This window comes from Panthera tigris, chromosome D1, assembly GCF_018350195.1.
Source record: "Panthera tigris isolate Pti1 chromosome D1, P.tigris_Pti1_mat1.1, whole genome shotgun sequence".
Lineage (NCBI taxonomy): Eukaryota > Metazoa > Chordata > Mammalia > Carnivora > Felidae > Panthera > Panthera tigris.
Window position 1 is genome coordinate 95,980,449 of NC_056669.1, and position 15,038 is coordinate 95,995,486.

At 54.9% G+C, this 15,038-nt stretch overlaps 1 long non-coding RNA gene across 3 annotated transcripts in view; it reads left to right on the plus strand.

Moving 5' to 3' along the window:
* Positions 1–15,038, plus strand: part of LOC122231338 — a 17,471-nt gene continuing 2,433 nt past the window's right edge. Inside the window, exons 1-4 of one of the 3 annotated variants that reach the window (XR_006208533.1) lie at positions 1–84; positions 683–938; positions 2,480–2,669; positions 5,366–5,520. This is a non-coding gene — a long non-coding RNA (uncharacterized LOC122231338). Of the gene's footprint in view, positions 85–682; positions 939–2,479; positions 2,670–5,365; positions 5,521–15,038 lie in introns of those variants that run through there. The other 2 variants (XR_006208531.1, XR_006208532.1) reach the window with 2 other exon arrangements.

The window sequence follows — 15,038 nt, forward strand, 5'->3', positions numbered from 1 at the left end:
CGTGGACAATGGGGGGCGGAGTCCACCGGCGGGATGGGGAACAATGGGTCCAATCAATTCCGGAGCCTCCTCACTTGTTCTAAAGTAAGTCCTGGAGGTCTGGGGGTGGACATAAATCCCAGTAGAGAAGAGCGGCCTCGCCTCCCTCCGTTAGCGGGGTTGGGCTCTGGGCCCGAGTACCCATCGCAGCGCCCCAGCGGCCCGCGGGTGTTGGTGTGCTTCTAAATGTTTAACAACCTGCTCCGGAGAGGGTCAGCCCTGGCCTGGAGGGTTTGCTGATCGCCCAAATGGAAAACTTCCCGAGGCCAATTTCAGGCTCCCAAGGCAATATCCCAGAAGGCAGAGCTGGGAAGAGGTCTGCGTCGGTGCACCATAGTGGGGTACTTCCTGCACATGCCATAGATACAAGTGATCTCGTGGCATTCGTGATAGTAAATATATGTACTGGAGAGCGCCAGCAGGGGAGGGGCAGAGACAGAGGGAGACAGAGAACCTGAAGCAGGCTCTGTGCTGTCAGTGCAAAGCCCAATGCCAGGCTCCAGCCCTCGAACCATGAGATCACCACCTGAGCAGAAGTTGGACGCTCAACCGAGTCCCCAGGAAGCGATGAGTTTTGATTATTTGTTACCTTTGTTTTAATATAACGTATTTAACTGTGTGTCCATATCATTGAATTTTTAAGGGTGAAATTCCTGAAAACATGTCGGGGAGGTTCACGAGTTGGAACAGGTTTGTATGAGTTGGTGTGGGTCCAGCACACCGCCGAGCACAGGGGACCTGGGCTAGGCCCATCGCCACCCCTTCTGCAGCCTCTGGATGACCGTGAGCAGCATGAGGCCTTCTAGGGGCTTCGGCCCCCTCAGCTTGCGGGGCCTGGGGACAAGTGAGGCCCCTGACACCACTTGAGGTGAGGGAGGAGAGACGATGCCAGCGTTGCCGTAAGTGGGGCTCTAGCCTGGGCACCGTGCTCCTCACTCAGGCTCCTCCTAAGGTGGGACCCTGCCTGACCCCAGCCTCCTCTGGCAAACCTCTGCTCCCCCAGCAGGGTATCTGACCAGAGTCCCCCATTATCCTGGCCACCGAGCGATGGGTAGTTCTCACAGAGGCAAGGTTCTGTGGCTTTCTCACTGGGAAACCCCGTGGCTTTATCATCGCTGGGCTCCACGATGTTTCTGGTACCCCGTTCTGCCCACACTGCACCTTGCCTGCCTAGGACTACAATGAAAGCTCACACATTTATGGCCTGCTGCCTAAGTGCCAGGCTCAGGGCTTCCACAATGTGAGCCCATGTGGTAGGAGCCACCGTTAACCCATTTTTGCAGAGGGACAAGCCAAGGCACTCAGAGCGGTGAAGCCATTTGCCCAAGGGCATGCGAAGCATATGTTTCGAGCCAAAGCCTGTTTTGAAAGCAATTATTTTAGTTTATATTTACTAAAAACAGTTTTGGTGTGTGTGTGTGTGTGTGTGTGTGTGTAAGTTGGTGCACAACTGATCTTGCCCAGATGTGCCCATGGACGTCCCGGGTGGAGGTGGGGGGACGGAGAGAAGCTTGGGGATGGGCAGAATGGCCCACACATGCCAGGAACGGAAGTTGGCCTGGGGGCAAAAACACACGGAAGGCATTCTGGTTTTCTCCTTTGGTCTGCTCGTCACCCGGGATCTGCTCCCTCATTGGGGGCTGGTTCCTAAAATACCTCAATGCCAGGTTTGAGTCCTGGCTTCCCCACTTGCCAGCTCTGTGCCGTTGGGCAGGTCGGTCAGCCTGAGCCTCATCCGTGGAAGGGTCCGCACAGTTGTGGTCTGTTGTAGAGAACGGGGCAGAGCGCTCACTCAGCACCGTGTTGGCTCTTTATTGCTACCATTCGTCTTAGGGCCCCGGTGACCTAGGCCGCAGTCACCATGGCCCTGACGGTACCCTTTTCGAGGCTCTGGCCCCTGTCGCCACCCCCTCGCTGGCACCACTAGCTGCCTGCCTCTCTGGTCTTTTGCCAACAAGATTCAAACCCCCGTCTGCGTGCATGGGTCGGAAATGTTAATGGAGCTCTCGGGGAGCGGCGGCTGGGTTCCCCTGCTCTGGGGCCGCCTGGTTATTGGCGGCTTAAGTGCTCATGTGAAACGCCAGTTGCACCTCACACTTGCCAAGCTGTCCCCAGTGCTGGATGCTGTGTTTGATCATGTTGAAAGGCCTTGACACAGACCATCCAGGTCTGGAGGCCAACAGGGGAAAGCGTGCCGAAGATCAAGCATCGACAGGGCACTCCTGGGACCCCAGCCCGGCCCAGAGCAGGGCCAGCAGCCCGCACCAGCCTGGCGCTTTTCACCAGACACAAACCAGGCCTGGGAACGGGTGAGGGCAGCCAGGAAGCCAGCCTGCCCGGTGCCATAGAGGCTGGGGATCTCTGGGACTGTCCCTGGACCTCCCTCCTCTACAGCAGCCACGCTGGCCCCTGCCTCTGAGCCCACACTCTTCATCCACAGGGGCCGGAGCAGTGATGGGAACAGAGGGGATCAGCACACCTCTCTTCCCCAACTTGGCCCCAGAGAGACGCCCTCGCCGCTCAGATTCTCTGATGGGGACCCTTTGACAGCTCTGTAACGCCACAGACTTAGCTGCATCATCCTCACAACCACCTCTGGGAGGTGGGGGAAAGGCCCACTTCACAGATGGGTAAGTGGAGGCCCAGAAAGGTCCAGTGGGTCAGCTGTGAGCTGCAGTCCCTCCCCTTGATCAGCGTCTTCTGATTCACGGCCTGCTGTTCTTGCAATGAGGCCACCGCGGTTCCCATGAAAGTGACTGGGTGTGTGGCACTAGACGGAGGGAAAATTTCTTCTCGTCCTTCTTCCATAAGGGCTATGGCCACCCCAAGTCTGGCAGCTTTACAAGAACAGGCTTGTAAACTCAGCAACACCCCATAACCCTTTTTATGGGGCCTGCTGGGGTAATGGACATTCATCAGCTCTCCCAGACTAAGCCTGGTGGGCCCTGGGGGCGAGAGGCGAAGGGGAGCCAGGCCCGCCCGTCTGTGCAACCCTCTAGCTGGGTAAAGGGTCCCAAAGGAGGGGCAGAGTCCACAGGTTTCTGAACAACGCCAGGACTCTCAGCCAGGGGGTGCTGTGCAGCCAGGGCAGGGGAGGGAGATACAGAGGAAAATCACCCGTCAAAACACCAGCGTGGGCATCACCTTTGTATCTACCCAGAAACGAGTGAGCTGGGAAGAGGGGAAACATTGTCTCCAATTCAAATTCCCAGGCTCCTCTCTAACCTCTTGATTCAGAATCTCCGAAGGTGGCCCCAGGACTGTGTGGTTATTAGCCCTTGATGCAGCTAACATTTTACATCCTCTGCTTTAGGAAGAGGCAGAGGGTAATGGCGGAGAAGTGAGAGCTAGGTCAGACACCTAGATTGTCCATTTCCTCGCTCAACAAACCCTTGCTGAAATCCGGCCTCGACCGTGGACAGGGGAGGCCACCCTTTGCTTCCATGTGGGTAGGTAGCGTCTGCCTCCACCCTCACCTGTAAAATGACCTTGGCCACTCTGCTGCCCTCCATCAAAGGAGAGGGGAGTCTGCAGTCCCTTCCAGCTCAAACACCTTACGATTCAAGCAGGGTGTAGCCGATGAACCAGGATTACCTTGTAATCCTTTAGCTTCTTGGGCTATTAGGGGACTGCGAGTAGACCCTGGAGAGACCTTGGACCCAGGGCTCCAGGCCAAAGAGCTTTCTCTTCTTTACATCTGCCCATTCTTCCCAAGGATGGGAGCTCGTGCCCTCTGAACCAGGACAGCCAGAGCACGACGGTCCCTCCCTCAGCCAAAGCAGAGCTTGGGAGGTCCAGCAATACAGTTCTGTAAGGGCCTCGCCTGGATGCCTTGACTTAACCGTGATCTTGAGGCCCCCCTAAGAGTAACATTGCTTATTGGGTTCTCGTTTGTTTTGTTTAGTCTCATTTGGGTTTTAAAAGTTATGTGCAGTATATCTACATGTTTTTAAACCATGAGTGATGCTGTATTTGGGTAAAAACGTCTAGATCAATGCTTCTGAACTTTTAAAATGTGTCTTAACTTTCCCATCTGTAAAATGGGATAATAATAGCAGAGCTGACCTCAAAGGCCTGTTGGGTAGATTAAATGGCATGATACATATAAAACATTTAGAACAGTACCTGGGACGTTGTAAACATTCCATATAAGTTGTTATTTAGGCGACACTCTGCCACTTTGTCACTCCTGAGCACAATCCGTGTCCTTGTTTGCTTGATACACTTCCTCAAATCCATTTCTTTTCCTTTTCTTTCTTTAATGTTTATTGATTTATTTTTGAGAGAGAAAGAGAGGCAGAGAGAGGGACACAGAGAATCCCAAGCAGGCTCCACATTGTCAGCGCGGAGCCCGATGCGGGGCTCGAACTCACAAACCGTGAGATCGTGACCTGAGCCGAAATCAGGACTTGGAGGCTTACCTGACTGAGCCACCCGGGTGCCCCTCTTTTTCTTTTTTCTTTTCTTTTTTTTTTTTTTACTGAAGGAAATTGAATTAAAAAGGAAATGTTATGTCATTACTGTAAGTGGAAAAATAGTATCAATTGCATAGAGAGACTACAGCAGTAAAAAGTAACACAAAGGAAACAAAGCCATGTCATTAAAGCCTAGGCAGATCTAGATTGTGGTGGTAGTTACCAGAATCTACCAGAACCTGATACAACGGCGTGAAACCATACACACACATTGTCCACAAAACCAATGTCCATCTCCTGGGTCTGATTCTGTACTTCAGTTAGGTAGGACGTATGCACCGGGTGACGAGTCCTTGAGACCTCTCTCGACTAGCTTTGCGACCTCCTGTGAATCTCTAATTTTAAAACAAAAAGTTAAAAAAAAAAATCTTCGGCAAACGGGTGCTTTCTCTTAGCCTGAGGCGGAGTCTCTCCATTTAAAGAGGAACCAGGGGCGCCTGGGTGGCTCAGTCGGTTAAGCGTCTGGCTCTTGATTTCAGCTCGGGTCATGATGTCGCGGTTTGTGAGTTTGAACCCCATGCTGTGTTCCGTGCTGACAGCATGGTGCCTGCTTGGGATTCTCTCTCTCCCTCTCTCTCACTGTCCCTCCCCAATGCACACTCTTTCTCTCCTAAATAAATAAACATTAAAAATATTTAAAATGATTATTAAAATAACTTAAAAAAATTTTTTTTAATGTGGCCACTTAAAAATTGTAAATTATATATGTGGCTCATACGCGTGGCTCCCATTATGTATCTATCGGACGGCAGCTCTGAGAGCCTTTGGCAGATTTCCAAAGGGGTCTCGTCTGTGACTCACAAAATGTTCCAGCTTCTCCAAGTTAGTGATGGAACTTTGTGCTTTTTCAGGTAGCTGCCTGGATCCCGCTTGGGGAAGGCGCTTATGGGCTCTCGTGCGCACAGATGGGTGCCTCCCGCCGAATGTCCATCTCCTTCCCCAGTGGCTGCCCAGCCCCCAACCTTTGGCTGAAAGGCGCTCCCGAGAGCACAGGGCTTCCTGTCCCTCTGCCCCATGTGATTTTCATTTGTCTAATTAAAGCTAATCTGATAAAGGCAGGAATGGCAGAGATGCGTGAAAGCTCCAGTGAGCACAGGTCATGGCCTGATCTAAAGAGGGGGCCTTTGTCTCCCTCCCCGCCCCCCACCCTCCCCGGGCAGCGGCCAGCTGGCCAATGGGTCACCCAGGGGAGTGGGCAAGGGAGCCAAGACCGAGGAGGGGGCTCTTCTGGGACAAGCTGGACTGACATCACCGTATTTACCATTTGTAAACCAACCAGAAAGAAACCGAAGAAAGAAGCTAAAAAATGAGAAAACTCTGAAAATCCCAGGAGAAAAGCCCTGTGAAAAACAGGAAGGCTCAGGCAGCTCATTGTGGACTAGAATCGTGGTCCCTTGTCACCTTTCTCTTCTGGTCAGTGGCAGCATCTAGGAAAGAGAGAGGCTGGGGCTAGGGTCATGCTCCCAGACAAAGGAGGAGGGTTAGATATGGCTGCCTCCTATCCTATAGCCATGGGCACCGGGTTCTCTCGGGCCTCGGGCTCTACCCAAGTCCAGCCCTGGAGCCAACCCCCCGGGGCTCCCCACAGAGGCACTTCTTCAAGAGCTTAGACCCCTGGAGCAGCTCTCCGACCACAGAGGACATTGTGCCGCCCACCTACCCACTCACTCACTCAGAATGCTGGGAACCGAAATGAGCTGGACACAGTGTGGAACATCAGAGATTTTTCTGTGTTTGCTTCACTTCCACAATTGAAAATCCTCTCCTTCCTCCCGGGTCGGGGGAGACAGTTCAGTTGGGGAAAACCAAAGACGCTGCCCATTAATGAATTAACCAAACCAGAAGTATTTACCCAAGAGCTGGTGTATACCCGGGCCTCTGCCGGGAATTTGACGGAGATGAGAAAGAAAATAGGAGTCCCACTCTCACTGGGGGTTGAACTCACGCACAAGAGAATAAGATGGCCAGACGGAGCGGAGCACAGCCAAGGCTCTCGGGAGAATGGGGAGAGGGCAGAGGAGTGGGTGTCAGGGCAGACATCCTGGAGGTGGGCTTGGGCCGGCCTCATGAAATGAGGGTAAGGATCACGGAAAGAGGAGGACAGTGGCCTGCGTTCTACTAGGGTTCTTATACCAACTCGGTGAGGTTGGCCAACACAATCTCCTCCCTGGGCCTCATCTTCCTCATCCGTAAAGTGAGAGTGGTGAGTGCCTTGGCATCCTTACTGACCATAGCGTCCTAGGATTTGAAGCACCAGAGAGAAGCAGGTGAGAATTCCAGGTGGGAAGAAGCATTGGAACAGTTCTGATAGGACCAAGAAACTGTCGGTGGGTAGAGGAACCACGGCCAGGGATGCTGGAAACAAGCTCCCCAGAGCCGGGGAGAGTGGCCCAGATCTTTCACTCATTCCAGCCCATCCCAGGGCATGCAAGGCCTATGGCCTCGCCGGGGTCTCAAACAAGTGGCTATATTGTGTGTGCCCAGCTGGGGTGCAGGCCAGGGCGGGTGTCATGGGAACTGCCCCTCTGCTTCTGAGGGGAGAAGGGAGCTCTGGCCTCAGAGGCCTTGCCTGGCGCCTCTGTTCTTTGCCGACAGAGATTTGGCCACTTCCCTAGAGCCCCTCTCTGGCCTTCACCATCATCTTCCCAAGACAAGCAGAGCCCAAGTCAGAGCCGATGTGCAAGGGGTGCAGGAGGGCGTCAGATGTGGATTCTGGAGAAGTGTTCAAGATGACTTCCGCCATTTTGGTTTCATCCATATTGGAGCTCCATCCAGCCACAGGCCCTGTTACGCCAGCTTGGGTTTAACCTCTGAAAACCTGTCAGGAAGTTCACGACAGTGAGCGTCGTTTCTTCCTTTGTTCTTTCAACTGAGCAATTCGCAGGTGGTTGTGGAAGGCTGTCGCGTAGCCAAAAATCATGCCATACAGTTTGCGAGCCTAGCTCTTCCAGTGCTGGAAGACATTCCGCATGAACCGCACCCCGGATATGGGTCTCCGGTGCAGGGTGTCTGAGGCTGTGTGTCTTTCCCCATCCGTTACCTGGCTTTATCTTCTTCACACCCTCATCACTGTCGAAATTATCTCACATTTATTCACTTGTTTACCACCCGTGCCCCCTGCCCCTACCACCCCCCCACCCACATTAGCATATAGCCTGCCCTGTTCACTGCCGTATCCTTGACCCCTTGATTACCTGGCAGGTGGTGAAGAAATGTTTGTCGAAGAAATGAATGTGCAGACACGGATATGCGGCCTCCAATCAGGACGGTGTCGAACAGTGGGGTGGGGTGGGTGATGGAACAGAGCTACGATTACGGCTGGCATCAGCCATCGGGTGAGGCCCTGGTGGGAATCAGAGGACATACTGGGGCAGGTTAATAGAGGGGAGCTTAACGAAGGGCTCCTTATAAAGGCCCGGCCAGTGTTAAGGGAACGGTACAGGGATGGGGAAGAGGAGGGCGCCATCCCCCAGGCCTGCAGAGCTAAGGGAGGGGGCGGTTACTGGAACCCAGAAAGCAAGCCGTCCAGTGAGGGGAGCCTGACAGGAGCTGTCGCCTTTTGGTAGAGTGGCTCTGTGACCGCTGGGACCTGGCAAGGAGGAAGTCAGGAAACACATGCCTCGCTCAACCTGCTCCCCATGCAGTGTCCCCCGGAAGCCAGAAGCCTGGGGAGCCCAGTGATGCTGTTCACACAGAAGACAGGGGGAGGGGAGGTGGCCTCTTGGAGCCAGAAAGACAGGAGGAGGGTGGACAGGGATCTGGGGGGACAAAGAGAGGATGTCCAGCCCAGGCGGTGCAGGGGACCATGGCTGTTTCCGTTACCGTTGCCGGAAAACAAACCTGCCCGAAACTCCGCGGCCAGAAACAAACACACTCCGTTCAGTATCTTTCACAGTTTCTGTGGGTCTGGAGCCCAGGAAGGGCTTTGCAGGGCGGTTCTGGCTTGGGGCCTCGCCTAGTTGTGGACAGATGGTGCCTGGAGCTGAAGCGGTAAGGGGCTGGAGCAGTTAGGTGGGAGCTGGCCAGACGTCTGTTTCTTCTAGAAATCTCTGGCCTCGCCGAGTGCTCTCTGCACGTTCACGGCAACCTCACTGTGGCAGGGCGCCTGGCACGGGACCCAGGGCTTCGGCACAAGTGTTTGGTGAACCCGGGAGTAGCAGCGTGGCCCCCTCTGACCCAGCCTTGGTCACCTAGTGCCACCTCCGCCATAGTCTGGTGGTCAATCAGTCACTAAGCTCGGCCCAGAATCCAGGGGAGGGGCTGCAGTCCCCACCTCTCGAAGGGAAGAATGCGGAAGCATTTGAAGACACGTTTTTGAAGGCGAGAGAATGCGGGGCCACGTGAGTTCCGGTTGAATATTATTTGGGTGTTCACCAAAGAAGCCCCTGAAACGTGCTGGGAGGAGACAGGAACAGGATGAAAGCTTGCCATGTGGTTAGGAAGTTCGAAGTCGGATCTCTCTAATCTCTCCTCTTCAGGAGCAGAAGGACAGAGGCTCAGAGACAGAAAGTGACCGCTCAAAGGTCAGAAAGGGCTCCAGGCTGGAGGGGCAGAACCCTTGCCTGGGTCTCAAGATTCTGTGCTTCGGGGTAGAGAAAAGTGGGAGGGAGGGACAGTGCCAACCGCACAGGCTTCGAGGGCTGCTCATCCAACGCCAGAGAACCAGGGGCCGGCCGGGTGCTTCCGGCTAATCTCCTCCCTCGTTCCCCTCCCGGGCTCCTGCAGCCTCCCTCCCTGGAGGGAAGGGAGAAAGAAAGGCAGTTTGGAGACTATCAAGGCAGTGGCTTTCACTTTCAGGGAGCGGGCTGGGGAAGATTGCTTCCAGGTGGCCTCTCGGGGCCCCTCCCCGCCTGGCGGGGGCCGAGGGTGGGCCCGGAGGCACGGGCCGTGGGCCGGGAGGGCGGGAGGAGCACCTCCCACTGCCCAGAATGTTTTTTTTTTCCCAGAGCTGGCAGGCTGCCCGCTTCTTAATCGGGTCTCGGCTCAGAGCCTCCCTTCTCCGGGCCTTCCCTCATCACCTCAACCCAATCGGCAACCCTGCCCCGTGGCTACCTATAGGACCAGCCTTACAGCCTGACGCGGAGGGCCCGCTCCGGCTGCCATCCTGCTCATGAGGTGTGAAGTCCATGGGCCAAGGTGACGTGCCTTCCTGGAGAACAAATCCTCCCATGCAGACGCCACTCGGGGCCCTGAGAACGCCGGCACCCCCCGTCCAAACATCCTGAGCCTGCTTGCAGGCATGGGGACCTCTTCCCCTGGTCTGGTCCCTGAGGGGTCTGGTCCCCTGGTCACCGTGTCGCCTGCATGCGCAACCTCAGGGGTTGGCCCAAGGGTTGGCTGGGTGGTGTGTGTGGCGTGGTCGGCAGGGGAAGCGGACCGAACTGCTATGTGTCCACACTGCCCATGAGGCCCCTCAGGATGCAGGGTGGAGACCTGGTAGGAGAGAAGGGGAATGGGCTGCGACCTCCATTTATACTTCTGCTGGGTCCCACGAGTACCCAGGATATTCCTGGCTTTCTATCACATCATGTTTTAATTTTTTTCAAAAAAATTTTACATCATTTTCCCCTAAATGTTTATTTATTTTTGAGAGACAGCACATGAGTGGGGGAGAGGCAGAGAGAGGGAGGAACAGAAGATTCGAAGCGGGGTCCACACTGATGGCACAGAGCCCGATGTGGGGCTCGAACTCACGCACTGTGAGATAGCGACCTGAGCCGGAGTCAGACGCTTAACTGACTGAGCCACCCAGGCGCCCCCGTATCACATCATTCTTTAATTTACTCCTAGTGGTTTCTGCTGTCTGACACTTGTCGCCCCTGGTTTTCTGTCCCTCTTGCCAACTGGGATACACATCCAGCTGGAGCCGGGGCCTTGGGTTGCGTGGCTGGCTGCCTCTCACTTGGGGTCCCTCCGTCTCCTTGGCGAGGGGTGGGGTGTTCGTCTGTGAGAATGTCCCAGCGGGAAGGAGCCTTGGAGGGTCTTAATCCCAAACTGCCCTTTTACAGATGTGTATACTGAGGCCCAGAAGGGAGAGACCTGCCCGAAGTTAACCCAGTTGGTACGTGACAGGAGGGGGCACGTCCCAGATTCGGATGCTGACTCCTGAAGCTGGGACAGTGACTTTTTGGCCAGGTGGCTGAGCGGCCCTAGCCCCACCCCAACAAGTGACTGGAACTCCTCCAATCAGGCAGCTTCCAAGTGGGAAATGTGTTAAAAATACAGATGCCCAGCCCCATTTGTCCCGTGCAGGATGCCTGCCGGGTTGCCAAGATGTCTTTGTTCCCAGCAAACACCACAACGAGGCGGGGGTGCCCAGTGTCCCGGGGATGGCGGGGGCATGTCAGGGCAACCCTAGGCTCCACAGCCCTCGGTGACAGGGAGTCCCTTCAGAGTGCTTTCCAGATGTTGCCCAGGCCCTCGATCCCTCTTTCGTGGGAGAATATGATGCCGTTAGGCCTGTCACCAAAGCCCCAGGGCGAGCTATTTGCCTTTGCACAAGCTCTGGCTGAGCAGCAGGGCAGGCAGTGAATGGACGTGATGAGGCCTCTCTCGTCGCCTGCTCACCCACTTGGGGCCACGTCCCCACCCGTCAGCCCCTCTCTCCCGGCTGCTGCCTCTGCTCCTGGAGGGCACAGTGCAGGACAGTGAGGGAGTAGCCACCTTCATTTGTCTGTCCTTCGGCCGAGATCCTACAGCTGTCACTGCACCTGGCCGGGAAAGCATGCAGTCTGGGGTCAGGAGACCTGGGTTCCGACCCCGGCTCCGCTCTAGGCAAGTCGCTCACGTTTCTGGGGTCCTCTCCCGAGGAGGATGTAAAAGGGAGATACGATCGTGACGGCGAAGGTGTCCTGAGAGCTCAGCCCCGCGTGTCTGCTTATGTGACTTAGCCGTGACCGTGCTGGAGGAAAGGATCTAACTCAGCCCCTGCTCTGAGCGGACGTCCTTAACGCACAGAACAAAGGCAACATAAAATATTTAGACGAATATCAGATGAATGGTGTGAACAAGAGAAGGCGTGCAGGAGAGCGTGAAATAATGACAAAGATAAAAACAGCTCCGAGTTGCACAGCACTTACTATGTGCCAGGCATGGCCATAAGTGCTTCCCGGTCCCACGAATCAGGTACTATTAAATAACGCCCCTTTTACAGACAAGGAAACTGAGGCACAAAAAGGCCACAGAACTAACCGGTGGCAGAGCCCAGACTTGGATCCAGGACCAGCCGTGTGGGCAGGTGCAGTGAGGTCAGGGAGTCCCCTCCCTGCGGTGGGGCACGCAGAGGCCATCAGGAAATTCGCTAATTTGCTAATGAATAGGATCGTGCAGGCCTTGTCCTAGACCTGAGGGAAGATAAGATTTCTTCCGACTGACAGGATGGCCCGGGACGGAACACAGCAGAGCAGGAGCGAGCATGCTGCGCGTTCCCAGACTCACGCTGAGCCTCTCTGTGCTGGGCACGGCGCCCCCGAGTGTTCCTGGGGTTCTCCGGAACCCGCCGTGCCCTTAAGCCTTGCTGTGTTGGGGGCTGGGACAGGTCTTCTGTCTCTGGCCCCTATCCCCCTCCCTGTAATGTTCTGCCTGGCTTGACACCCAGTAGGTGCTCACAGAATATGAACTGGGAGTAGGCGCTCGCAGTAGAGCCCTGGGAACAGGCTCTCCCAGGGAAGGAGTGCCAGACCTCAGTGCTGCCCCTCCTCGCTCCAGCATGGCCCCCCTGTTTTCCCCCTCAAGATGTCCTAGCAGCTCATTCTCTCCTTTGAGCCCCGTGGGGCGGGGGCAGGGGGCAGGTAGGGACTGAGGGACTGTTTCTCGGGCAGTTGAGGATGATTGTCCTTGTGTCAGACCTTCCCCATCCCACGTAGCCTTGTCAAAACGTCACCTCAGATGCCAGCTCCTTTCAGGTGTCCTCAAACCCTCCCCAGCAGAGGCCACCCCACCCACATCACCCAACTCATAAGTTATTAGGCCGTTGCAGGACTTGGATTTATTTTAAACTGTAGTAAAATATGCATACCATAAAACTGACCATTTTTAAAAATATTACTTTGAGAAAAACAGAGAGAGAGCGAGCAGGGGAGGGGCAGAGAGAGAGAGGAAGAATCTCAAGCAGGCTGTGCTATCAGAGCAGAGAGCCCAAGAAGGGGCTCGAACCCACAAATCGTGAGATCATGACCTGACCCAAAATCAAGAGTTGGACACTTAACCCACTGAGCCACCCAGACGCCCCTAAAATGGACTGTTTTTAAGCGTATACTTCAGTAGTGCTAAATATAGTCACATTGTTGTAAAACAGATCTCCAGGACTTTCTCATCTTGCAAATCTGGAACTCTATACCCATCAAACAGTTCCTCGTTTCCCCTCCCCCCAGCCCCTGGCACCCCACCATTCCGACTTCTGTCCCTTTAACTACTGTAGGTACCCCACATGAGTGGGATCACACAGTATTTGTCTTTTGTGACCGACTTATTTCACTAAGCGTAATGTTTTCAGGGTTTAATCCATGGTAGCAGGTGCAAGAATTTCCTTCCTTTTTTTGTTTAAAGGATTTTTTAAAGTTTATTTCTTTATTTTTGAGAGGGAGAGAGAAAACAAAAAGTACGAGTGGGGGAGGGGCAGAGGCAGAGGGAGGAAGAGAATCCCAAGCAGGCTCCGTTTTGTCAGCACAGAGCCCGAGGTGGGGCTCGATCTCATGAACCGTGAGATCACGACCTGAGCCGAAATCAGGAGTCGGATGCTTAACTGACCGAGCCACGCAGGCGTCCCAGAATTTCCTTTCTTTTAAAGCTGAATCATATCCCATTGTATGGATATTCCGCGTTTTGTTCACCTATCGACACGTGGGTCACTTCCGCCTTTGACTATTGTGAATAACACTGCTAGGGCTTTGCTTTTCAGATACACAAGACTGTGCCACGTTTTCATTTACGACCGGGTGCTTTCGGAACTTTTCTACAAAGGCTGTTCTTGTCTCCATTTTACAGTGGAGGAAATGTTACCCAGAGGGTATGTCACCCGCCCCGAATCCCATAGGCAGGAGGCAGCGGAGCCTGACTTCGTTTTGTATTTTTATTTATAATTTTTATAAACATAGATATTTTTATTTTGAGAGAGAGAGAGAGAGAGTGTGTGTGTGTGTGTGTGTGTGTGTGTGTGTGTGTGCATGAGCAGGGAAGAGGGGCAGAGGGAGAGAGAGACAGAATCTTAAGCAGGCTCCGTGTTCAGGGCAGAGCCCGAGGCGGGGCTCGATCCCCCGACCCTGGGATCACGACCTGAGTCGAGATCAAGAGTTGGACGTTCCACTGACTGAGCCACCCAGGCGCCCTAGCAGAGCCTGACTTTGAATTCATGTCTGCACCGACCCCCACATTTGGCCCTGCTTTCAGTTACCCCCCTCTCTGAAGGGTTTGTTTTCATCTCTTGTTCTGCTGGGGAGCTATACAGGAGGCACAGGCTGCCTCCGAGGCCAGCGGCCAGAGCTGGTACGGGACAGTAAAGCACAATGGTTAAGATCAAGGACTGAATTCACACTGCCCAGGGTCAAAAGTCGGCTCTTCTCACTTATCAGAGGGGTGAGCTTTGCCAAATTACTTAACCTCTCTGTGTCATGATTGATTAGTGATGTCTGCCGTGAGCTGGGGCTAGGAGGCATTTGCCTCGTGTCTGTCTCACGCACAAAAGGAAAAGCTTGCTTGAAACCACACCCCACCCCCAGGCTCCTTCTAGATTCTTGGTCTTGGGAGCAGCAATCCTTCCTACAGAACTGTGAGAACAGAGTGGCCCTGTCTGAGGATCTGGGCATGATTCACCCCCGGGGTATTTGGTTTCCATCAGAAGTGGGAGTGCCTTCCCTGGCTCACAGTCTGTTTACCCTGAGGCGGTGGGATTGGGTCCCCAGCCCTGGGCCAGCAGGCCCTAGGTGGGGAGATCCGAGCACCCGGGGCCCCTTCCCCACACAGTCCTTGGCACACGTTGCATCCGTGACTGTCCCTTGAGCTGTTGCTCGTTGCTGGAGGCCTGGCCGCATCCCCAGCGCGTTTATAAGGCCCCTTGTGGTTCCTTCCTCCCCAGAGCGTCCGCGGCCCTCAGTTCTGTCTGCCTCTCCTTCCGGTCCCCTCCCTGTCAACGCAAACCTTCATCTGAGGTCCCGGGAGAGGCGGCGTGGGATCTCCAGTTTGGTGTTGCCCGGAACGGGACCCCCGCTGGCCCGAGTGGGAGAGGAAATGGGTTTGCAGGCCGTGCGGTGGCGGGCTTGGGTGCCGCGTGGGGCGCCTGTTGGGGGTTTCGGGCCGGACTCCGTGCCGCTCCGGGACGCCGGCAAAGGGCAGTGAAAGGGGCGTCTGTGCAGGCGTGCCGCTGTAGGTGACCGTGTGGTTGTGCGTGGCTGTGGGCGACGAGGTGACGGCAGAGAACACGGGTGGGTGAAGGCCTGAGGAGGTCGAACTATAGTGGTGGCGAGTCAGCAGGGGGTGACAGCGTAGGTGACCCTCCAGATGTCACCGTGAATGACTGACGGAGCCGTC